This window comes from Macrotis lagotis, chromosome X (assembly GCF_037893015.1).
Source record: "Macrotis lagotis isolate mMagLag1 chromosome X, bilby.v1.9.chrom.fasta, whole genome shotgun sequence".
In the NCBI taxonomy this organism is placed as follows: Eukaryota; Metazoa; Chordata; class Mammalia; order Peramelemorphia; family Peramelidae; genus Macrotis; species Macrotis lagotis.
In genome coordinates this window covers 61,316,299-61,342,603 of record NC_133666.1, presented here as the reverse complement: position 1 = coordinate 61,342,603, position 26,305 = coordinate 61,316,299, and the positions used below count along the sequence as shown (strand labels likewise).

Here is a 26,305-nt window from a genome sequence, read left to right as displayed (position 1 = left end):
GAATCAGGACAATGAGAGATAGACCTGGAAGCAGTCAGGGTGAAGTGATTTGATCAAGGTCACTTAGCTAGTAAGTGCCTGAGTCTGCATTTGAACTCAGATCTTCCTGACTTCAGGGCCAGTGCTCTAACCATTGCACATCTGGTTGCCCTGTCAGAGGCAAGTAACAACAACAACTCAAGTAGAACCTAAGGTTTCCTAAAATACTGTAAAAATGCCTACTGTAAATAATATGGCACTACAAAGGTAGTCTGTGGAATTATTGAGGCAAAAGAAAGGGTAGTTCTTGCCATTTTGGAGATTAGAATCTAATAGAGAAGAGGTACAAATGTAAAAATCTTAGAAAATATCTGAGGCAGTTGGGTTAAATTGGGAATGCTTAATGGAAATAAAGGCTATGGAATTTTTTCATTGTGAAATGTTCTTTTATTTGTTAAAGCATCTTATGCTTCTAAACAATATACTAAATAACTGCTCCCATTCTTAGGAGTTTTTGTACTGAAATTATATGGTAGAGGATAAATGTGGAAACAATATAAATCTTTAGGAATGTTTTAGGAATTAAAAAAATAAAATGGATAGTTGAGTAAACTATATTTGGAAGAGTCTACTAGAGTCTAAGATTTGCTACAAAGTTTCAAAAATGAACTATGATTGTAAATTTTAAAGATAATTGATTTCTTCTGGTAAAATCTCCATTTCAGCACAAAGGATTTGTGCATTGGTTTACTCTTTATGCACAAATCCTTTGTGCTGAAATGGAGATAGTGCAATTACTAGAACCTATTGAATTCTAATGATGCTACAGATCCATGCACTAAGTGATATGCCTGGCTAATACAGAGTGAACAACTTTGAAACATTAGTTAAAGATTAACACTCAAAGAACTAAATAATAAGATATCTGAAAACTCTGAGCAAATGAATAAATGATCAAAGCAAAGGATCAAAAGCACATTTTGATGTCATTGAGCCAATGGAATGAGGAAACGATCATTTAAAAAAGCCAGAAATAATCCAACTTGAACCATAGATAACAAACAGGTGGTAACTACAAGCAATCTATTCTTTAACTTAATAAACTATGTCTTTAGTAAAGATTGAGCTATTTACATATTTCCAGACTAGAAATAACATATGTGACCACATTGGTGGACTGACTAACATATGACCACATTTGTTTTGGCCCAAAATAATATTACAATGGACAGAAAAGAAAAAAAAATCCATCAAATGCCTGACATTTGTTAGAGAAGCTACTCTAGGAATCTAAATCATTTACTTGAGCTAGTGTGGAGGCAGGTTAAAATAGATTTCATCTGTAGATCTCCAGAGGGCTATTTCTTTTGGATAAGAACTGATTCTGAGGTGATATGGCAGAATAGAAGAGACACTGCACCTGGAGGGGAGAAAATCTGGTTTTGAATGCTACTTCAGATACAAGCAAGTCCCTTACTCTCTCTCTGGGCGTTGGTTTCATCACCTGTTAAGTATGAGGGTTGGGGTGTGAATATATGAGAATAAAATTTTTATTCAAGAGAATAAAAAATATGAATACATTTCTAAAACGTGCCTAAATTGCTGGGTGTGTGTCACCTTAGGCAATGTAGTACACTATCTGGGAAGCTAGACTTGGAGTTAAGAAGGTTTGTTTCAAATTCTACCTCTTCTGCTTACAATAGGTGATCTTGGGAAATCTACTTAACTTTTTTCAGACTGAATTTCCTCTTCTGTAAATTAGGAATAATAATAGCCCTTATATCACAGTATTTCTGTGAAGATCACATTACATAATGCACAAAAAGCTCCTTGCAAATCTTATTTGTTAAGACAATTTTTCTGAAACAGATTTCAGAAGATTTGAATGTCCTTCCTGTTCCTCATATACAGTAATTGATATTTACTTGATAGTTACCTTTTGCCAATAATACTCAGTAATATTCGTGGCAGAGGTTTGATTTTTTGTGGTTGAATTTAGATTAATCGTCAGTTTTCATGTATTCTTTAAATTTTCAGAAGGAATTCCATATCCAATTCTTTTTACTGAAAGTCGTTAACAATTCATGTCTCTGTTGCTAGTAAAAAAAAGTTTTGAGGGGAGAGGGGTTGAGAAGTTAGCGGGAGTAAACCCAGTTATTCTTGAGTTTTCCTGAATTCTGGAGAAATTAAAACAAAATTGAACTCCCAAAAAACCCAACACTGGTCATAGCAGAAAGGTGACCCCTGTCTTCTTGAAAGGTATGGTAGTGCTTTAGAGGACAAGCCCGGTGATTGAGGCTCAGAACTATCCAGAATGCCACTTGTTTGTAATGAATTCCTTTGTTAGCCAACTCTTGAAACAGAAAAAAAGAATTTAAGTGACTCTCACTGCAGTAAATTAGATGAACAGTTCTGTAGTAATGAGGGCAGTGAATAATGAATAAAGGACTTGGTGGGGGACTTAATATTAGCCTCTGGTCGACTTCAGAGCAAACAAATACACTGTCAAGAATAAAGTGATGCTGAACCCAACTTTTTCCTGAATTTGAGTCCTATCATACTTGCAAATTTCAGTATTTTATCAACTACATATTCTCATTAAAGTGGGGGTTTCCTGCTGTCATTGTAAATTGTAACCCATCCACGCTTTCTCATCCTATAAAGTTCATTCCTCTCTGTATTATCCCAGAGTCCCTCCCCTGACTGTTTATATAATACCATGGAGAAAATGATTTTACATTTCAAGCTACTGTCTCTGTCTCTCCCTTCCTCACACTTCCCCTTCCTTTCCTTTTAGACACAAGCTGCTAGAAATTGCCTCTAGCATTAAATAGAATCTCCTGCCTCTAGCATTAAATAGAAGCTCCTGTTTGCCCGTTTAAAGCCTTTGACAACTGGGCCCCAACTTAACTTTCTTCTTTGATATATGTTATGTCTAATCAAACTGACCTTACAGCTCTTCAGTTAATAAACATTGATTAAGCTCTTAGTATATACCAGACATAGTTGGTCTGCTTGACTTTGTATCATCTCCCTCTTCCCTCCTCCCCCACCCCCACCCCCCATAAGCTAGCTCCCCCCACTTCTCCAGGTTTTCAACTCTCTTTTGTATCTTGTCTTCCCGCAATCCATAGCAAACTCTTTGAGGGTATCTTATCACAGTACCTGATGTACAGTAGGCACTTCATAAATGTTTGACTATGGACCATGTTGTTCAAGTGTTGTCTTCCAAAGAGAAGCTTTCCTGATCCTGCTCTTTGATTGCTGGTTAAAGTGTACCTGCTATATAGTTTGTCGATATTAACTTGTCTACCTGCAGCACCAGAGAAAATCTAAGCACCTTTTCAACCTTTGCCATTGGCATATAGTAGATGCTTCAGAAATACTCATTGGCTCGAGGTCCTGGGCCCCAGGTAAGTACGTGTTCCCCTCTGCTCTCATTTCACGGATATTCCATCTTCCTTTCCCAAGAATCCATTTCAGTTAAGCAATTCATAAGACATTTACTAAGTGTTTCCCATGTGTAATGGTCAATGTTAGACTTTGGGGCCACAAAATCCAAATGAAAAGGGTCCCTATGCTCAAAGTGTTTGTATTCCATCAGAGAGAAATACGGTAAAAGGTAAATGGAAGGAGAAAGCACTACCCACTGAGAGCCTTGATGAGCCTTGAAAATAAGGATTCTGAGAAGCAAGGGAGTATTGACTCCAGACACAGGAGATGCCATATCTATTTTGGCTGGAATATAGAATCTATGAAGTAGGATAGTATGAAATAAAGCCAGGAAGGATGGAGAGGCTTGGAGGGCAATAATAGGAACAATATTTTCTTTTTTTCTTTAGTTTCATTTTTTTAAGGCAATGGGTTTAAGTGACTTGCACAAGGGCATACAGCTAGGCAATTATTAAGTGTCTGAGGTCAGAGTTGAACTATAAGGTCCTCCTGACTCCAGAGCTGGTGCTCGATCCACTAAGCCACTTGGCAGCCCAAAACAAGATTTTCTAGAGTGCTTTAAAATTTTCAAAGTGCAAGTGAAGTAGGTGTTATTTAGTGTCTTCTCTTTACAAAGAAGGAACCTGAGGTTGAGAGGTTTAATACTTTGCCCAGAGTTGCCCAGCAAGTAAATGTGTTAGGGAGAATTTGAACTCAAGCTTTCCTGAATTCCAGGTCAATACTATATCCACTTGTGCTACCAAATTATAGAGGGCCTTAAATGCTAAACTGAAAAATTTGCATTTTAACTTGTATGTGATAGGGAGCCACTGAAGGTTTTGAGCATGTGACTGAGAAGGATATGCTTCTGCATTAGTAAAATTACTTACATTTATGGAGGATGGATTGGGAAAGTATGCAAATAGAAGCCTAGGGTGGTCTACACTAATTAGACAATTAAAATAATGTAAGCTAGAATTGAGGAGGAACTGAACTAGGATGGTATTGGAAGGGAGGTTGGGTTTGGTGAAAAAACAGGAGTTTTGGGGGTTCAGTTTTTGCTGTAGGGCATAAACCTTCTCTTAGGTTCTTTCATTCTTTAAATCCTTTGTTATGTGCAATAGGGTTTATTATACAACAGAGGAGCTATGGGCACATTGAAATGGAGACTTGAGGTTTTTGTCTGAAGTCAGGCTTCCAAACATATTTCTGAGAATAATTTTTTTTGGGGGGGAGTGATGGAACTGTTAAATTCCTTTTATCAGTAAAGGGGCTTCAGATGGGCTTGGATTCAGAATTAAGTAGGAGGAAAAGAGCTGGGTAGATTCCATTAGGGAAATTATATAGTGGTTTGTTTTTGTTTTTAACAAACCCCAAATAAGCTCCCTGGCACAAAACCTGACTTTTACAGACGCAAATATTCTCTTGGCAATGTTGTATGATTGTAAAATTTAGTACACAGTAATGCCTGAGGATTCAAAGTTCTGGGTAATCAATCACCAAGCACAAATCACCGAGCATTTTTTTAGGTTTTTGCAAGGCAATGGGGTTAAGTGGCTTGCCCAAGGACACACAGCTAGGTAATTATTAAGTGTGTGAGGTCAAATTTGAACTCAGGTCTTCCTGATTCCAGGACCAGTGCTCTATCCACGGTGCCACTTAGCCTCCCCTAAGCATTTCTTAAAGTGCCCTCTTAATTTTTATTCTAAAGAAGCATTGAAGAAGCAGGCTAGTGAATCTGGGTTCAATATTGTCTTTGTCACTTATTTTTGCTAACCTTGAGTAAGTCATTCCATGATGGCTACAGGTAGCCTGCAGCGCATATCCACAGATGACCTTTGTAGGAGAATGAGCTTTAGGTTGTTGTCACTGAGTAAATATTCACTTGGAAATGGAGAGTAAATCATCAGTCAAAAACAAGCATTCAGTCTGAGAGTTCCAGTTCCCAGGAAATGTAAAAAGATCTAAATGAAGGCTTCTAGCACAATGGGTGAATCTTCCATAGACATGCTGTAGCAGAAGATTCTTTGAATTGCACAGAATGAAAAGCTGTAGTGTATACTTTGAATTTATACTTGAATTTTATCTTACTGCTGGCTTTCTAATCTTGACAAAACATGCATAAAGAGATCTGCTTTCTTTTTTAAAGTTCACTTTTTGATAGAAAAAAAATGAATGGTTCAAAAACGCTTATACAAAGAAAGGTCGAATTGAATGTGTTACTATAATGCATGTTAGTTTTAGAAAAACATTCCCTGAATATGACTTAGAAACACACTTTTCCTGTCATTTACTTACTTGAACTGAGGTTTCCAATCCTTATCCTAAGAGCAAGGAATAAAATGCTTTAAGAAAGATGTGAATGAGCTGAAGATGTTGCTTATCAAAAAAATCAGTGATAGGAAATTCCCAAGGCACAAAGCTTTTCTATAGTCCAGAAGCTGAAATCAGATTTAGCTGCGATAGAGTTGGTAGGTAGGTACTCTATGATAAAAGATGTGCACACTGATTACCAAACATGATGACTTGGGAGGGGGAAACCTTAATACAGAATACTGAAGGAAGCTGAATGAAGATAAAATTATATATGGACAAGATAATTTCTGAAATATCCCTTCTAACATGAAAATACTATGATCCTATGAAATGATTGCCAATATATTGAGGGATCTTTCATCAAGATGCTTTTGTTATTGACACTATTAGGTAAGGTCAGTAGGATATGAATACCCAGAGGAAGGTATTATCTATACCTCAATTTCATGATTTGTAAATGACCTTTAGTAGCAAAATGTTGGTGTCTCTAAATCTCTTTCTATTACTATTAAGGAAACTCAAGCAGGATACCAGTCCTGGAATGAGTGGGAGTAGTTACTTAACATGATTCTACTAATACTTCACAGAGTTCTTTGCCACTTTTCTTTTATTAAGAATGGGGGTGGGGTGGGATGGAGAAGAACTGAAAAGATAAGCCCATTCTAGGGTAAAGCATTGTTTTTATGACACACTTTGGTTAATTTTGCAGGTTAATAAACTAGATGTATCAAGTTGGAGACTAATTAGAATTAGGTCACAAAACAGCATTCTCGCTGCATAGTTCACCGATCACATATTTGCATGATGAGAAGAAAAGTTCATTTGAGTACAAATGATGAGTTACAGGGTCTTCCCATAGAGAAAAGACTGGCTATATATAACCCCGGGGGACAAAGGATTTCTGCCACATTTTAGTAACTTTTGACACTATATGTATAGCCTGAAGCTTGCATTTACTAAAGGACAAAGCTTGAAAACATAGATAGGGCTTCCATCTGCTTTTCAGCTTATTAAAAAGTTGAGGCTTACGGGGTGTCTGACAGAATGAAAATTTGATTTTGGGAGATGGGGAAAAGAACTTGTTGGTCCAAGGCCACAGACTCTATAAAAGCTTATAGAGTTATTAATGATCAGCAAGGGTAACTGAATGCCTTTCATCTAACAATCCATGCCTTTGTGCTAATAAGATGTACTGGATAATCATTACTGCTCCTAGACTGAGCAGAAAACCCATACTGCTTCAGTGTATGCAGGAAATCATTGGGCTAACAACTTCTGCCTCCCTCTTGAACACATTCTTTTGGGTTTACAATACTACCTCTGAATCCCTACATTATCCTGCTGTCTGTGCAGAATTTAGAAGCCCTTAAAAGCAATATTTTGACAGTTATTTAAATTTCCCTTTGCATTCAAGATGCTACTGTAAGTTGCTCATAGAAAACCCCTCCCAAACAGAACATATTTTAAAACTATGCATTGATATTAAACAATATTTTGAGTTTATTTACAAGAAAATAAGTATTTTCCACCAAGTAGAATCTTTGAAAAGCACAGGTGAGACTCAACATAATTTTTCTACCATTTATGCGAGCAGTTTGTGAAGTGATTCATTTACAATTTTCCATCAGATGCATGTACTTAATTAGAAAAAATAGAGGGACAAATGAGAGGTGTTAGACTTAGGATTTCATTGGGATAGGAAACTCCCTTGTCTGCAGTTGTTATTCCTAGAGCACTTGGAAGGCAGGTGACTTGCCCAGGGTCACCCAGCCAGGATGTGTCAGAGAGGACTTGATCTTCCTGGATCAGAGGCTAGTTTTCTATTCACTGAGGAAAGCTAGGTGGTAGATAGAGTGGATGAGTCTGGATTCAGGAAGACTCATCTTTGAGAGTTCAAAACTGATTTATTCACTAGCTTTGTGACTTTGGGCAAGTCAAGTCATCCAGTTGGCCTCAATTTCCTCAAAGATAAAATGAATTGGAGAAAGTAATGGCAAACCACTCAAGTATTTTTACTAAGAAAATTCCAAATGGGGACACAAAGAGTCTGACAGCTGAAAATGACCTAATATCAATAAACTCTATTTATTATATACATACACGTGCATGTATATTTAAATTAAAAATCTATTATGTTATGAGAGAAGAATCCGAAAATGAAAAAACTAATAAAACACAAAGCAAATTTTAAAAAGTGAAAATAAGTATGCTTTGGTCTGCTTTCAGACTCCATAATTCCTTCTCTGGATTTGGATGGTATTTTCCATCACAAATCCTTTAGAATTGTCTTTGAATATTATATTGCTGAGATGAACAACTTCATCATAGTCAATCATCACACAGTGTTGCTGTTACTATGTATAATGTTCTTCTGGTTTTACTCACTTCATTCAGTATCAGTTATGAAAGTGTTTCCAGGATTTTCTGATCCAGGAAGATCTCAGTTCAACTCCTATCTCTGGCTGTGTGACTCTGGGCAAGTCATCTACTGACCCAGTGATCCAGGAATAACAATTGCAGACAAGGGAGTTTCCTATCCCAATGAAATCCTAAGTCCAATGCCTCTTATTTGTCCCTCTATTTTTCTAATGAAGTACTTGAATCTGATGGAAAATTGTAAATGCACTACTTCACAAACTGCTCACGTAAATGATAGAAAAAAATATGTTAAGAGTCTCACCTATGCTTTTCAAAGATCATACTTGTTGGAAAATAGTTTTCTGTTAAATAAACTAAAAGGTTGTTTAATATCAATACACAATATTTTTATACATGTGGGGTTTTTTTATCCTTTCTTGAGATCTCTTTGGGATCAGACCCTAGTAGTAGTAGCAGTAGTATCGATGAATCTATGTACAATTTTATTGTCCTTTGGTTGTAGTTCCAAATTCCTCTCCAGAAAGGTTGGATTGCTTCACTAGTTATATACATATGACCTATATTAGACTGCTTTCTGTTAGGGGGAGGGGGAATTGAAGGGAAGGAGAAAGAAAAATGCGAAATTCACAATCTTACAAAAGTGATTGTTGAAAACTATCCCTGAATATAGCTGAAAAGATAATTTTTAAAAAATAAATAAAAAGATTTCTCAAGACAAAAAAGAATATTATCAACAACTGAAAAATGTATAGTCAATTAAAGTCAACTACTTGTTTAAGGAAGTCAGGTATTGACTTTTTTTACAGGTTTTTGCAAGGCAAATGGGGTTAAGTGACTTGCCCAAGGCCACACAGCTAGGTAATTATTAAGTATCTGAGGCTGGATTTGAACTCAGGTACTCCTGACTCCAGGGCCACTGTGCCACCTAGCTTCCCCCAGGTATTTACTTTTGCTTAAATATAAGCTCCAAGAACTGACTGTGCATGTGTATATTTGACTTTGGATTATGGAGAGAAAGGATAAAACAATTAAAATATCAAAGATTATTGATTGTTGCTTACATGTTAAATTATCATATAAAACCATGAAGAAAGATATGAGAAGAGTAAAATGAAAATAAGTTCATTTATCTAATTTATTTTAGAACTTCAATTAAAATATAATCAATACCTTTAAATATATGAAACAAAGGCTGATGTTGAATTTCATAAAACTTAAAATCATGAATAACTAAAGGGTTTTCTTTGTTAAGTCTTCCTTTGATTTCTCATTGAGGAATGGAGGTGACTCTGGAGTTTTAATGCCAAGACCTAGAGTCCAAAATCTGAACAGGTCTTAAATCAATCTTTCAGGGCCAAACATATTCTATTTGTATTCTTTGAGGACTGCCTTACTTACTTAAGGTTGGAGAAACTTATTATCACTGCAGATTTTGGCTACTACATTCTTATTTTCCAGACACTAAACTATGTATGGCTTGTGGCTTTTACAGTACAGAAAGGGGAAGAGTTGCTTAGTTTCTCCATACCATCCTCTCACATCAGCTATGGTGTCTACTAGCCAATCTTTGGCAATTGCAGAGTCAGTTTGAAAGAGTTTGAGGCACATTTGACCAGACCAAGATACACACAGACATAATACACATAAGTGTTCATATAATGGAGGAAACATTCAAAGAGTGCTACCTCTTGGAGCAGAAAAAACAGTTGTGAAGAGGAGCAGACCCTGGGACCCTTGGGAAGGAAATTGCTTGCCAGAAACATGGTTCTCAAGAATGAGCTTTGTAAAGACTTCAGTAAAATAAAATGGACTTCAGTTGCAGAATTAGAAGTTTTCTTGGCTGCACGTGTTCCCTATGGCAGTTGACTACCACAATACTCTTAATTTGTGTCCACTCATCCCATAGCTGCTGTAAGTGAGGGAGTGAGCCCCAGGCTTTTTTGGGGGGAGGCAGAAATATTTTATAGTTACTGCTTTTACCTTACAAGTTTAGTGATGCTTTAGTTATAATATATTTATATGCTTATATATTTATTTATATTATATTTATATATATATATATATATATATACATTTATATATTGTAAGAGTTAGCTATGTCTACAGTTTGACTGTTAACAGGAGACAAAATAGAGTTTCAGGAGTTATTAGGAGTAGAGATAGCGTAGCCCCTTGAAATTGAGGAAGTTGCCCACTTGGGCAAATATCTTAGTGTCATGTTAGGAGAATATCCTAGAGGAGGGACTGTTTGGGATTGGCTTCAGTCCTTTCATAGCTTGTCTTCATGGATCTTTGGTATGCAAAATTTATTTTTCTCTGTGGCTCCCAGGGAGGTCTATAGAGAAGAGAGAAACCATATTTCCTACTATCCCTAGTCACATAGAAAACATGGACAAACAAGAAGAGAGGATGTTCCTATTGATGCTTGCTTTTTGAAGCCACCCAGTTCTACTGAAAAAAAAAATCAGGGAGTATAAACTAATTCCATTGCTGTTCAGACTGAGACACTGTATTTTTTTGAAGTAAGATTTCTAAGTGTAAAGGTACACAAAGAAATAAACAAGATGGTTCTAGTTTAACCTATCTCCAAAACGTTTGATTTTATCTTAATTTGGGGGGGGGCATATTGTACTTTTTTGATAGTGAAAATCTCTTTAATCTGATTATGATGTGAGTGAGTCTTTGGGCATAGGGGAGAGAGAAAGGGAGACACAGATAGTGCACACTTTGTCCTTTGTTTTGGACTGAATGGATTTTATTGAAATATGATGTTCACTTAAATTCTTATTTTTTCAGTATCCAAGTATTTTAATAGAGTGAAGCAAACAAAAACAAAACAAAACAATTCTACCTCCTGGCGCCAATATACTGTTAGCCTCTGAGAAAGAAAATTTTCATTTGAAAAAAATTTAGCTTGTCATTCCTGAATTATATGTGTTTTAGTGGTCAATCAAAGTAAGAAATACCATCTATATGTCTTTTTTACATGAGTACAATTATATTCTTATTTTTCATTATTCAAAAGATAAAGATAATTGTCTGCTTTTATTAATATGGAACTCTTTTGTGGGCTCTAACTGTTCCATGGAGTTTTTCTCTTTCAATTTAATTTTATCGAAATAGTAATCGATATTTCAGATGAATTTTGCATATTATATATTTAATCTGGTACCTAACATTTTGGAAAGAGAAACCTTAGGACATTTGTAAAGTAGTAAGAAGGACAGGCAATGAAATCTGATTCAATTTGAAATGATTTCAACCTTGAAATTCACACCAAAGACAATCTATCTAGATTTGAACTACCTTGTACAAAATGCTGAAAGACAAGTATATATACGCCCTACACAACCCAAGAAGAAATGTATTCTATGTTTAAATACAGTTCTAATTTACAAAACATGTGTACTTTATTTTAAAGCAGGATTAAGGGGGGTAACAGAGAAACAGATTGCATGTGCTTTCATTTAAAACACACACACACACACACACACACACACACACACAACCACCCTGTATTTAATGGGTCTGTAATCTCATTGGTGCATATCACAACTCATTCATACTTTATCAAATGACAATATGCTTGTCAATCTTCTTCACTGGACACGCACAGATTTAAAACCCTTTCTGCTAGGTGTCTTCCTTTCAGCCTTTAACCATTCCATGGGAAGCACTGCAGCATTCAGGTTGGAAATCTATTATTCTTTATTTAAGAGCAGTTGAGTACCTTGGAAACTTGTCCTTATGAATCAGTAACTTTTTAACCATTACTCTTCCTAAAAGTTATGCTACTTTATCACTAGTGTCTTCTTCCTTCCTTTAAGGAAAATTATCTCTTCTTACATTTCTACTAAATGCAATTTAAAACAAAAAGGAGATTTTTGGGGGGAGGGCATAATGACCCTTGTTCTGGGAGAAATGGAGGAAAGTAGCTTCTAACCTAAATTTTTTTTGCATGATTTTAGGATTGTCACTGGACCCATTTTTTCTTAATATATTTCTATCTATGCTACTTGTGGTATACCCAGATAGTGATAGTGATCTGCTAGCAGGTGAGTTTGTGTGTTTTGAATTGTTTTCAGGTGGTGTTGAAGTATTTACTGAATTGTGGATTTGATTTCCCATTTCCACTCTTTATGGCATTCCCTTTTTCTTGTGACCAGTAAGACAACTTAGTTCCATATTTAGGATACAAGAACTACCATGGAAGTAAGTTAGGTAACTAGCCTCTGCAGGGATTGGACAGATCAGCACCATAATATATCCTAATGATAATGGCAGATGTCTCCTAAATCTGCACACAATGAATTTATTACACATAAACAAAACTGACCTATAAGAACCTTCCAGAATTCCACTTTAGATTTTGTACACCCTTCCCAGTTCTAAATAACAGATTTGGAAGTACTTTAGAAATACATTGTGGATGGAAAAGGAACATTTTTTTAGTTCCATTGTGCATGTCAGGTTGGATAGATCTTTGCTCACCAGAAAAACCTTGCCATCCATGCAGTTTGCTAGAATGAGGTATCCCCTCCCACTGCTTTTATTTCTATCTCTTCCAACACATGCTATTTTTAGGATGTCTTCTCTTTCAGGAAATACACTCAGATCGCATTATGAAAGATGGATTTATACCAACTTTTCACTGCAGTGTTCTGCAGCTACCTACTTTTTTCATCTTCTACAGACTACTCCTGGAAAAATACTAAGTGTGATCATTCGTTTATTAAGGCAAAAAAGTGGAAAGTCAGGATGATGTTGAATTAATAAGATTCCAATCATTTAATAAGTGAAATTTGAAAGGTAATAATTATATTTGTAATTGCTCAGATTCAAGAAACCTGTGTTTTCTCTCATTTTCCCAGGCAGATGGAGCAATGACTCATTAATAATAATAAATTCATTTAATTCTGCACGTATAAGGAGGAAGAAGTCATCTGTCATGAATGGAAATGCAACCAGCATGGGAGAGTACTCAAAGAGCATTTTTCTGTATTCCAATGAAAGGGATTTAAAATCCTTCCTGATGTGACATCCCAATTAATTACCCCTAATCATACAGAGACTGTAAGCAGGAATCATAGTTTGTTATTTTCCTCTAGCGATCTTTGCCAGAACTATTCTTTTTTTACATTCTCCCATTGTAAGTGAACTATTTCTGCAAAAGAAATCTTGCACTTAGCAAAGTGTCTGTCACATGCTAAGTGCTACCTCTGGACTTGACAGGGCTCCCCCTTCAACCATAATACCTAGTGTTGGGAGTATGGAAGGGAAATGGGAATGAAGGATCATGGGAGGCAGGCGCAACAGAGCTCCCTTCCTATGACTGCTCCTACCTCCTATAATCCTTCAGGCCTTTCTCTGAATTGAGAAAATGATTCTGACCCCCCCCCCCGCCAGTAATGGCTAGATTTAAAAAACAAAATAAAACAAAACAAATCCCTTCACTTGGCCTTATCATTTCCTCAAACTGAACTCCTGTAACTCCCCCCCCCCCCCCAAACTCCTATACTTGTATATATACTTTTGCCTCCACCTTCTTTTTTCTCAGGCATTTCTTGACTCCTCCCAAGCTAGCTTCCATTTCTCACTTAAATGAAATTATCCAGTCTTCTGTTGACCTTTCCTGCTATCTTTATCCTTGTTGACCTCTCTACCATGCCTGACACTGTTGATCACCCCTTACTAAATACCCTAACATTGGTTTACATGATACTACTCTATTGAGATTTTCTTCCAATAAGTCTGACCACTCCTTAGATTCCTTTGCACAATTATCATCCATGTTTTATTCTTTCCAAAAGGGTATGACCCAGGGATTCATCATAGAATCAGAGATAGACAGAAGGAACCTCAGAAGCCATCAAGTCCAATTCCTTCATTTTACAAATGAGGAAAATAGGAGGCAGGGAGATTTAGAGAATTGTCCAGGGAAACATGGGTTGCAAGTTTGAGAGGCAAAATTTTAATGTAACTACTCTGACTCATTCATCACATTGTCTCCTTGTCTAAGACCTTCTATTCTTTCTTTACATTATACTGTCAGCAGTCATCCAGTTATCATTTCTATGCAAATAATTCTCAGATCTACAAATCTTGTCCTCATCTCTCCTGGGCTCCAATCCAGCAACTCTATATATCTCCAATTCAACATATCCAACACTGAACTCATTATCTTTCCCCTCAAACCTTCCTTTCCTCCTGACCTATTTCTTTCAAGGACACTACCATTTTTCCAGTTGTCCAGATTGTCAATCTCTTGGACTCATCTTTGATTCCTCATTTCTCCATGCCTTAAATTCCGCCTCCTCCCCAATCCAGATCACCCTCTATACAGCTGCCAAATTTATGATCCTGAAACACATTAACTTACTTGTTTAAGAAGCTTCAGTGGGAATGGGAAAAGTCCTACATGTTTAAAAATATTCATAGCAGCTCTTTTTGTAGTGGCAAAGAATTGGAAATTGAGAGGATGCCCATCCATTGGAGAATGGTTGAATAAGTTATGGTATGAGTATGTTATGGAGTCCTTTTGTTCTATAAGAAACCATGAGTGGTCAGACTTTAGAGAAGCATGGAAAGAATTACAGGAACTGATGCTGAACAAAGGAAGCAGAATCAAGAGGACATTGTACAAATTAACAATATTGAGAGTTGGTCAACTATTTTGGATGCAGCTCCTCCCAGAAGTGCAGAAATCAATGACAACCTTGGGAGATAATGTTTTTGGATAATGCCATATACATCCAGAAGGGGAAGAAACCCCACAGAATCTGAATGTGTACTATGTTCACTTTTTAAAAATGTCTAGTATGTTTTTCCTTCCTATCTCATGTTTTTTTTTTCTTTTCCCTTAGTCCTAATTCCTCTTGTACAATTGACTAATATGGAAATATGTTAAAAACAGAAATGTCCATATACAACTTTTATCAGATTGTTCACTGCCAAAAGGAGGGGGCATGGGAAAGGAGGGATGGTAGAAGAATGTGTAACTTATAAATTTGTATCATGGACCTCTTTTTTTTTATTTTTTTTAGTCTTTTTGTAAGGCAACCAGGGTTAAGTGGCTTGCCCAAGGCCACACAGCTAGGTATTTATTAAGTGTCTGAGACCGGATTTGAACCCAGGTCCTCCTGACTCCAATGCCGGTGCTTTATCCACTATGCCACCTAGCCGCCCCCTATGGACCTCTTTTTAAAATAATTTTTTTTAGTTTGTTTTTTTTTTTTTTTTTGCAAGGCAAATGGGGTTAAATGGCTTGCCCAGGGCCACACAGCTAAGTAATTATTAAGGGTCTGAGGTCGAATTTTAACTCAGGTACTCCTGACTCCAGGGCCAATGCTCTATCCACTGTGCCACCTAGCCACCCCAGAATAATGTTTTTAAATGCCGAAAATATATAAGATTATAAAAGAGACCATATATATTGAAGTGCAGTTATTAAAATATAAAAAGGTTCATGGAACTCAAGTTAAAAACTTTTATTTAAGAGGTCTTTTCTAATTCCCTTAGTTGGTAATTCTCACTTAGAAAATGAGAGATTGGATATCAGATTACTACAAGATATTTTGATTCAAAGTGTTATCAACCAAGTAATTTCCTTGATTAATCATTTAATTCTATCTATGAAGTACCTACTGTGTGCCAGGGATTACATATAAGGACACAAAGACAAAACCCAAAGAGCCTCTTTCCCCAAGGAGCTTTAAATTCTATTGGAGGAAAACATCAAATGTATATGTAAAGAGGCTCAAACCTCCATAAGGCCATAGCATGGGGGAACACATAATAGGTGCTTCATAAATACAACTAATTATACTAGTCCCTGGGGTAGGGGTCAAGAAAGATGTCATCAAAGCATTCAGTTCTTGGGCTGAGTTTGGAAGGATAAATGGATTTTCCAAACCAGTTGGTAATGATGAGGCAGTATATGCCAACACAGGTAGATGAGGGAGCAAACTGGCAGTATGCTCAACAGATACAGGAACATGTATTGTCATTATTAGGTAGTTGCAATAAAGAACACAAAATCTCAGTGAAACAATTCTAGGAAGCATCAATTTTGTAGGTTTTTTTTTTTTAAACATGAGGCAAAAAGTCTAGTCAAGCCGACAAATGGAAACAATCTATGAGTTCTACAATTTTCACAACAATTGTGAGGTAAAAATGTTTTGAATTACAGTCATTCTTATCTTGTCTGATAAAGAAAATTACTTTAAATGGATGATAATTTAAAATAAGATAATCTAGATTTCATTTGTGTTCCAATCAAACCTAAGTGATGTGATGTAGTATATTTCTGATAATTTATTTCATCTAGTATTTCTACATAACATTATGCATGCCCAAAAGAGGAATAACTTTTTTAATGGAAAATGAGAGTAGCGTAGGAGGATTATTAGTATGCTTACTCACATGCTTATTATATAGCTCTTTACAAATAAAAATACATTTATTTTATTATTAGTCAGTGATTAACACTTCCCACAATTAGTCTGTTAAGTGTAAGGCAGAAATTATTACATTAATAAGTCTCCACATTTAAAAATGCAGCAAATTGTATGGTATAATCTTAACTATATAATAAAACCAACACTACCATAAAATACATGGGATTCATATGCAGGCAAAGACCCTACATCTCAGAAAACAATTACAGCCTAATTGGACAAAGAGAAAAGGATTTTTGCAAACCAGGCAGCCCTGAACCTGTGAAACATGCATATTTCAAAAACATGTCAGGGGGCAGCTAGGTGGGACAGTGTAAAGAACACTGGCCCTGGAGTCAGGAGGACCTGAATTCAAATCTGACCTCAGACCCTTAATAATTGCCCAGCTGTGTGACTTTGGGCAAATCACTTAATCCCATTGCCTTAAATTAAAAAAGTGTCAGAATGTGGTAAATGTGGTGGGGATTAAAAGTTGTAGTTTAAGAGGTCACTAAAGTATAGAGGCAAAAATATTAAGTGCTGTAACCCAGATTTGTGAGTAGTTGTCTCTTACTTCTTTTGTCTTTAGTGAGAAGAGAACATGGGATAGCAAAGAAGGATGCTAAGGCTGAAGGTACTCCCAACTTGATCCAGAGATAGTTTGCTTCTGGCTCTTAATACATGTAAGACAAACACTGGGAAAGGTGGAAGAAAAGAACCATGACATGGGCACTTGATATGGAAGTGGGATGAGAGGGATGACATAGGAAGTGAGGGATGAATAGTCAAAGAAAAGCAGAGGGAAAATGAAGAAGCTATGAATGAAAATTGAATGATGCTATTAGAAGATTTTGCAAAATGCAAACTATTCTGAGATATATGATTTAGGAGTAAAGCTGACAGTCAAAGTATAGGCAAAAGGTAGGATTCATGGACCAAGAATACCAAGACAAAAGATAGCTACAAGGCAGGGCAAGAATAACAGGTAGTTCATTGGTGAATATTGAGAAAATAAAACAAGAGGATAGCAACTAGAAGGAAGAGGTGTTGAAAATATTCAGGATTAACTTGGTGTTTTTCTGTCCTGTCTAATGCTATGATCAGAGCTAATCATTTGTATTTCTGTGAAACACTAGAAGCTTGATTTTGAAAGATTTAAAAATGCAATTCTATATTTACCCTATACAATTCAGGCAGACCACGTGTAAATAGATTGTCTTTTGGACATTCTGGAGTTAGGTAGCCTCCTGCAGGTTGTAGTGCAAAGGGCTTGGGGAACCTGATCTTGTTCTTGGTCTGTCCCTCTTATGGTCCTTTTGATGTCTTTCTGTAATCCCTCTGTATTTATATCTCCTTCATTTCATCTGAACTCCCTCACTTCCAATCCTTGGCCCAATCACTTCTGCTCCTCTAGTGCAACAACCCCAGCTTTCAGAAATTGATGTCTAGGTAGCCAACTTTATCCCCTCACCCAACACCCAGGAGAGTTGGTTGTAATTAGCAGTTTCATCCATTCTCAACCTCATAGGGAACGTCACAGTGTTTCTTCATGATACCTTTCTAGTGGCCATATTCAAATTCCTTTGTAATCTGCCTCCCCAGTGTTCTAACCTTTCTCTTTTCCACTCACCCAAAGCCAGTGAGAGAAATTAAGGAATTTCTTGTTGATCTTTCTTCTTAAGCTATACAATGAGTTCTTGGACCACCTTGTCCCATCTCCTTTCTCCAAAAATTTCTCAGCATTCAACCAACAAATACATATTAAGGATTTACTTTGTGCTAAAGATCCTAAGTGAGTTAGGAATACAAGGAAAAAGTAAAATTAGTTATTGCCCTCGTGGAGTTTATATTCAAATGGGAGTATACACATATATATTAAAAATATATACAGATTAAACAAGGGCATCAATTGGAAAGTTGTTGCAACAGGTCAGATGAGAAGTGGTAAGGGCCTAAAGTAAGGTGATGACAGTATGACTGGAAAATAGGAAAGATGTGAGAGACAGAAACCATAAGATTTGGCAACTGATTAAATATGTGAATGAGTGAGAAGGAGAGTTCCAATAGGACTGAAAAAATAGTGATGTGATAGACAATGAAGAAAAAGATAATTAGTTCTGTTTTGGACACATTTAGTTTGAGATGGGTACAGAAGATCAAGTTCAAAATGTCCCACAGGCTGGCCATCTAACAAGGTTAAATTCTGTGTCCCCAAATTATCCAGCAAAAAGTCAGAAAGGATTTTCCCTCACTTGGCTCAAAAATCAGAAGACTAGATTCAAGTATCATCTTATTTCTGACTCAGGGTCCTTGCACCATTCTCTTATTCCTTTTAGGCCTCAATTCCCTCATAAATAAAGTGAGATGGGACTCAGAAGCCCCTTTCAGTTCTTTCCCTAGCTTCCTGTGAAGTGTTTAAGCTTTATAAATATATACACACATATTGTATTCTGTTTAGTACAAATTTCAGTGCCTGTTTCTTAATGTAAGAGGCATTTAGGAAAGGCAAAGAGAGAGGGCAAGTGCGATTTATGGCAAGACAAGATAAATATTTTGATCAGATATCTAAATAAAGGCATAGTAACTCTACCCTCATTGGAATATAAAGGCTTGAGGGGGGAAATGCTTAAAAGTACTAAAGACTAAAAGAAGAGGAAAAATACACAGCCCCAGAGAGAGAGGGAGACAAGAAGGTGCCTTCAGGAAAATAACTTCTAAAATGAAAAGGGAGGAGGAGAAGACAAACAAGGCAGAGACTGGAGAACAAAGGAATGATATTTAGAAGAAAAAATGTATGCATATGGCTTACTAGTAAAGTTTTAGTCATGTGAGAATTCTATATGTGAATGTGCTTAATAATGAATAGACTTATTGAAAGAGATCGGAGATTTAGGAGGAACAAGACAAGTGAGTGTATGTGTATGATGTATATGTATATCTATGTGTTTACATGTATACATATATATATATATATATATGCTAATTTCAACAAAAAGTCAGAAGAAAAGTGTCTTAAAACACCAAGAAAAAAAGGGACAACATGAAGTCAAGATTTTCTTCATATTATTCACTGGAAGCAGCCCTGGAAGATTTTACTCTATAAGAACAATGAAGAATTAACCACTGTTTTAAATTTAGATTATTTTATCTGATCTTATATTTCAGTTTCTGGCTAAAGTATACTGCATAAATACAAAGTGGCCTCAATAACCTTTTTCTTTTAAATTTAAGAATACTAGACACTACTAGAAACAATACATATTAAAATTGATAAAATATACATTGGACCAACAATTCATATATATATATATATATATATATATATATATATATATATATATATATAATTCATATAGTCATGTCACATAATAATGTGATACTTGGGGTGGAATTAAGTGCAAGCAGGGTAAAAATTTGACTCTGAAGTCTTTCAGTTTTAAATATCTTTACGGTCTTTAAGTGTAAGTATTCAGAAAGGCAACAAGCATTTTTAAGGGACTTCTATAGTTGAGGCATTAAGGACATGGAGCAAAAGCAAAAAGCCTGTGATTTTAAGAAGCTTACATTCTATTAGACATCTATTTGTATTGCCCCTGACAATATAGATCATCAGCTGTGGTCTTGGTATAAGAAGACTCGAATTCCATTTCCAACTCTTACACTTCTAGGTATATTTGTTGTTGAGTTGTTTCAGTCAGACTCTCTGGGACCCTATTTGGGGTTTTCTAAACAGAGACTATAGTTTGCCCTTTCCTTCTCCAGGTCATTTTACAGAGGAGAAAACTGAGGCAAATAGGGTGCAGTGACTTGTACAGTATCACACAGCTAGGAAGTATCCGAGATTTGAACTCAGAAAGATGAGTCTTCTTGACTCGACACTTCTGTCCATTTAGCTGATAAACCTTTCTTTGTGCTTCAGTTTCCTCATCTGTAAAATGGAGATAATAATATTTGCACTACCTACTTCCAATGCACTACATTAATGAGAATTCTACTTAACAAGAAAATATAACATTGAATATTCTCAATTATTTACAAATGGTGAGTATGCATTTCAAAGGTACAGTTTTGTTTCTAACAAACTTTAAAGCAACATTTTTTGTTTTTTTCAGTCATTTCCAAAACTGCTAGACTAAAACCAAAATAACTATTGGAAATCATATAAGGATAGGAATTGGATATAGGATATTTCACTGATCTAGGAAAGAATAAGGTAGGGAAACCCCTTTTCCAAACTGTATAAAGTTATAACTGCATAGAATGCTGAAAAGTTTAATGATTTGTCTAGGGTCACTCAGCCAAGATGTGTCAGAGGTAAAACATAAACCCTGTTTTACCTTGGTTCAAGGCTATCTCTTGTGTATCTATCAAAAAAAGCCTCTCTTCATATATGGATTATGTTTTAAAACAATCTTTAGCAATCCCCATTCTTTTTGTCTCATGAAGTCATTAGTTTCCACAGATTCCATTCTTTTTTTTAGAGAAGTATTTTCTTCATTTACCTTTTGCAACTCCTTTTCCAATTGGTCAATTCTATTTTTGAAGGAGTTTTCCATTTCCCTAATTGTAGCTTTGAGAGAGTTATTTTCTTTCTGGATTTGCTCACTTTAGGATTTGAGAGAATTATTTTCTATTTATATTTGTCCAATTGTTTTTTCCAAGGATTTGTTTTCTTGCTGCAAGTTGTTAATTTTCTCTGGCAAGGTGTTAATTTTCTCTTGAGTTTATTTTTCCAATTGATTTTTTTTAGGTTTTTGAAAGGCAAATGGGGGGCTAAGTGGCTTGCCCAAGGCCACACAGATAGGTAATTATTAAGTGTCTCAGGCCATATTTGAACTCAAGTACTCCTGATCCCAGGGCCGGTGCTCTATCCACTGCGCCACCTAGCCACCCCTCCAATTCATTTTTAAACTCCTTCCTGAGTTCTTCTAGGAAGTCTTACTGAGCTGGAGACCAATTCATAGTCTCCTCAGAAGTTCTAGATATCTCTCTGGGTTAGGATCTTTACCTTCTAGGTAGTTTTCTATGGACCCCCCCTTCCGCTGGCCTTTCTTCATTTTCCTAGGATTCTGTGTTGGGGAAGGGGCTGGGTCATCAACCTTTGGTTTTGAGGGCCCTAGAGACTTTGCTCACTAGGCTTAGTAATTTCAAATGAGCCAGCCAGTAGGGGGTGCTGGTTGCTTTCTCTGGAATGTCTCTGACCTTGATTTGAGGCCCTCTCCCGAAGCCTGGAGTGCATAGGTGGCACTGCTGGATACTTTTATCCTTGAACAATATGGGCTAGGCCCATGGGCTAGATTATAAATCTCCCTATTCAGCTGAGGGAGTTCTGCTGCCCACACCTGAGCCTAGGGAGGTGGGGGGGGCACTGTTACTGTGTCTGTTCTGGAAAAAAAAAGACTCCACTGGACATCAACTTAGGCTGTGAGCTTCTTACTTTCAGTGGAGGCACCCTGAAACTCTCTGTACTGGAACTTGTCCTCCAGCGTCACTGAGACTCCCCATAGCTGCTCCCATAGCCAAAGCCTCTATGGCTAAACTCTGTACTCTGACTTCAGCCCGCTGCTGCCCCTGGGTTGGCTCTCTGCTCTCTGGCCCCACCTCACCGACGGTCCCCTGAGACAGACCTTGTTGATAGATGTTGTTCTCCTAGCTTCTCTTTCTGGGTTTGGTTGATCAAATTTCTGTTAAGAGGCTTCTTTAATATTATCTCTGAGGGAAAACCAGGAGACCTTAGCATAGTGCCTGGCTTCTCTCCACCATCTAGCATTCCCCATTCTTAACATTAATCCTTATACTTTGTGACTCAGTAGCAGACATAAAGGTTAAGAAAGATAAGTAGCTAGTTCTAGATTGGATAATTCTGTAAAAATCACATCTAAGAAAAGATCATTTTATCAGTGGAGCTGAAAAGAATCGGGAAGGAGTGTGCTTTAAGCAGATTTTTTCCACTTCTGCCATAGTTGCCAAAGAACAATAGTGCATTTAATCAGCAGAATTGTAGTTAATTAAAATGCCAGATTCACATTCAGGTTAACAAGATCAAAATAAATGATCATTTTTTTCACTCAATCTGATACACTCCATTGAAACCATAAAGTACCCACTATGTGCTGAGCACCTTCCTTCAAGATACTAGGGGACAAAAAAGGATCCCATCAAGCACATGCTTGAATAGCATTCTCACAATGGAAAATTAGTCGAAGGGTTAATCATATTTATTTAAGAGAATAAAACAATGCTTGCATATCTGCTACCTAGAATAGAACATAGGATAAGTCAGAGAATGACTTAAGGATCTCTGAAAAACACGGGCCAGTTTTTCAGAACTTACTCAACCTCTTCACCCCACTCTCTCAAGATAATTACCTTAATAAATTCAGTATTAGTTACTTCAGACTGCCATGTTAAAATCATTTATTTATATTTAAGATTTATTATTCTTAGAGCTGGACTATTAATACAAATGACTACAGTGATCTGATCCATTTTTCTAAACTCCAAAAGGAACTTCTCCCTACCAAAAATAACACACAGAATTAGAAGAGCAGTGACTAAGTTCTATGAATCTTTCTCTCGTGGACTTAGTAAATTACCACCATTCTCTCATTTGAGGATGCAAATCATTTAACAGTATTGAACACTCTCCTGGGAGCATGGATGCAATAATGCTGTAAACCCTTTAGGAGCAGCTGGGGGAACTCAACATTACTGTACTAGCTTTACATAAGAACATTCTGAATATTGTTGCAGCACTTCTCTTTTTTAAAATTTTTTTTATTTAATATTCTCATTTTGTACAAATAATGTTTTATACATTAATAAAATATTCTTGTTTAAGAGTAAATGAAATACCACTCCCCCATAAATATAGACTCGCTTGAGTGATAACGTAAAGGGGAGAGAAAAAAATTAAAATTAAGAAAAATAATAGTAATAATTGTAGGTGTGGCCACATGGTGCAATGGACAGAGCACCAACCCTGGAGCCAGGAGCACCCGAGCCCACATCTGGCCCCGTACACACAACAATCACCCAGCCGTGTGGCATGCAAGCCACCTGAACCCAACTGCCCTGCAAAAAACAAAAAAAAAGAAAAAAGACCAAAAATAAAAGAAAATTGTAATAATAGTAGAGGAGCACCTGGTTTCAAATCTGGCCTCAGACACCCAACGATCAACTTGCTATGTGGCCCAGGCGGGCCACCCAGCCCCATTTGCCCTGCACCCCCCAAAAAATAATAATAAAAAATGTGTTTGAGTCTTTTTTCCAACAACAACAACTCTCTTGTTGGTGAATCGCATTCTTTATGATAAGTGCATTACAAAATTTACTTCCATATTTTTCCACCATTGCCATTGCTGGTCACAACTCCCTCCTTTCGTATTTCTCCACTACCATGTACTATATTTTCTCTCTCCTTTCATTCTGACTCTGCTGTATGGTAGCTGAGTGGCGCAGCAGACAGATCCCCAGCTCTGGGGCCAGGAGGCCCTGAGCCCCCATACTACCCCTTAGGCCCAGCATCCACCTGGCCCTATGGTCCCAGACAGGTCTTCTAAACCCATCCCCTTGCAAGATTGGCTGTGAGGTGGACAGCAGAGGAAAAAAGTTCAACTCTCTGCAGACTAGAGTTGAAAAAGGTAAAAAATAATTTAAATGTATCCAACCATAGTAAAGATGACATTGTCTTGCCTGTCATATGTTGAAACTACTTTTCTCTGTGCAATGTGATAATTTATGTTTTAACCAATGGAATCTACATAAAAATGGAATGAGTTTTTATTTCTTTTCTACATTTTTATCATCTATCTTTTAAACATATGGTAGGCAGCCTACACTATACATAAATTTCATTATGTCTTAGGATAAAAGAGAGTATACATAAGATGGTCAGTCAATAAGCACTTATTACTATGGGTCAGACACTCTGCTAAGTGCAAAGAAAGGCAAAAAACAGTTCCTGCCCTTGAGGAGGTCACAATCTAATTGGATAAACAACAGGAAAACAAATATGTATAAGCAAGCCCTAGAAAGGAGAAACAGAAAAGAAGCAACAGAAGAAAGACACTGGAATTAAGATAGCTGGGAAAGATGTCTTGAAAAAAGTAAGATTCTACCTGAGGCTTGAAGGAAACCAAGAAATAGAGACAGAGTATTTTAAGCTTTGGGGAACATCTGAGAAAATGCTGAAGTTTAGAAATGGAGTTGTCTTGTTCATCAGTGTCACTAAATCAAGGTGAGGGGGCTAATATTACAATTTGGAGACCATCAAGTGTTCATATTTTCAAGTAGTTCTTGCAAAAGAGTAGATGAGGGGGCGGCTAGGTGGCACAGTGGATAAAGCACCAGCCTTGGAGTCAGGAGTACCTGGGTTCAAATCTGGTCTCAGACACTTTATAATTACCTAGCTGTGTGGCCTTAGGCAAGCCACTTAACCCTATTTGCTTTGCAAAATAACCCAAAAGAGTAAATGAGGAAAGCTGTGGAGACCTAGTCCTATTCTTTCCTATAGTCCTCATACTGAGTGAGGTGCTGGTGTTGGTGTAGGGATGTGACCCAAGAGCCTAGGTACCAGGGAACCCTAGTTATACCAGTTCTTTTATTCCATTTTCCTTAGCTAAGTGTCTTGGCTCTAGGTTCCTTTCCTCTAAGATTAGGACTTCTAGCTCCTAAACCAGATAAATTGTTAAGCAGAAAAACATTTTCAAGTTAATTCACAAGCAACATCCTGTTAAAATACTATCTATTTGAACATTTTTTTGCATTATATGTTTTACTCATTTAATCCTTTATAGATGAAGTACATTTGCTAACTGTGATTCTTTCCAATTTCTTTTTCCTTGTTTAGTTCCCTCCTTCCATCAGATCAGATGTTTTATAAGGTGCCTTTTTGCTGTGACATTATAGGATTACATGAAAAGAATTTGAGGGGAAAAAATCAGCAGAAATCATGGAATAAAGGTAGGTATTTGCAAAGGGCATGTCTCAGAAAAAATTCTCATCAGAAGGCAGTTTGTTAACTATTCATCATTAGTTTGAATCACTATGGCAATTCTTACACTGTTCATCTTATGGTTAGTCAACAGTATTTATGATGCCAAATATTTATTACAAAGATTTTAGTTATTTCAACTGTAACCTCTACATAGCCACATTTATATTCTGTGCTTGTTCTCCACATACATTTTTAGTTTCTAGCCCAAATTTTCAGATAGATAATAACTGAGACTGACTTTTCTTGTTTTCTGACACGGAAAAAATAGAGATTGTCCTTCCTATGACATGAAAATGACTTTATTTGTATATGTCCAACACGAGTTCCCTCAGAAATAACTCCTACGATGGCAAGTAGGTACAACCCAGAGCTCACATATCTGATCATGAAAGTCTACCTGAAGAGTAAAGTGAGGCTCATAAGGCCAAAAGACTTTGAAGTTTTAGGAGCATTAACTCTTCCATCAATTTGAAAATGGAAAGGTCCTTTACAGAATTTCTAAAAAACATTTTCTTAAATACCTTCACTATTCAGTTCAGCAATGCTAAATTTAAGATGCTGAAATAGGGCACTAGAAAGCCTATTAATCTACCTGCCTTTAATTTGTTCTCTATTCATATTTATTGTGTAATTCATCCATCTTCCCCTAAAAATGCTATTAACATGCCTATAGTTAATTCATTATAGGCCATTGCTTCCATTCATGCTCATATTTGCAGAATATATTCATCAAAAACGATCAGATTTGAAAAGGACAGATTTGGAT

General features: G+C 36.6%; 1 protein-coding gene across 1 annotated transcript in view; it reads right to left on the bottom strand.

Moving 5' to 3' along the window:
* The window catches only part of LOC141502154 (protocadherin-11 X-linked-like), a 550,716-nt gene that overhangs the window by 6,156 nt on the left and 518,255 nt on the right, over positions 1-26,305 (bottom strand). The gene's annotated exons all lie outside the window — the stretch shown is intronic.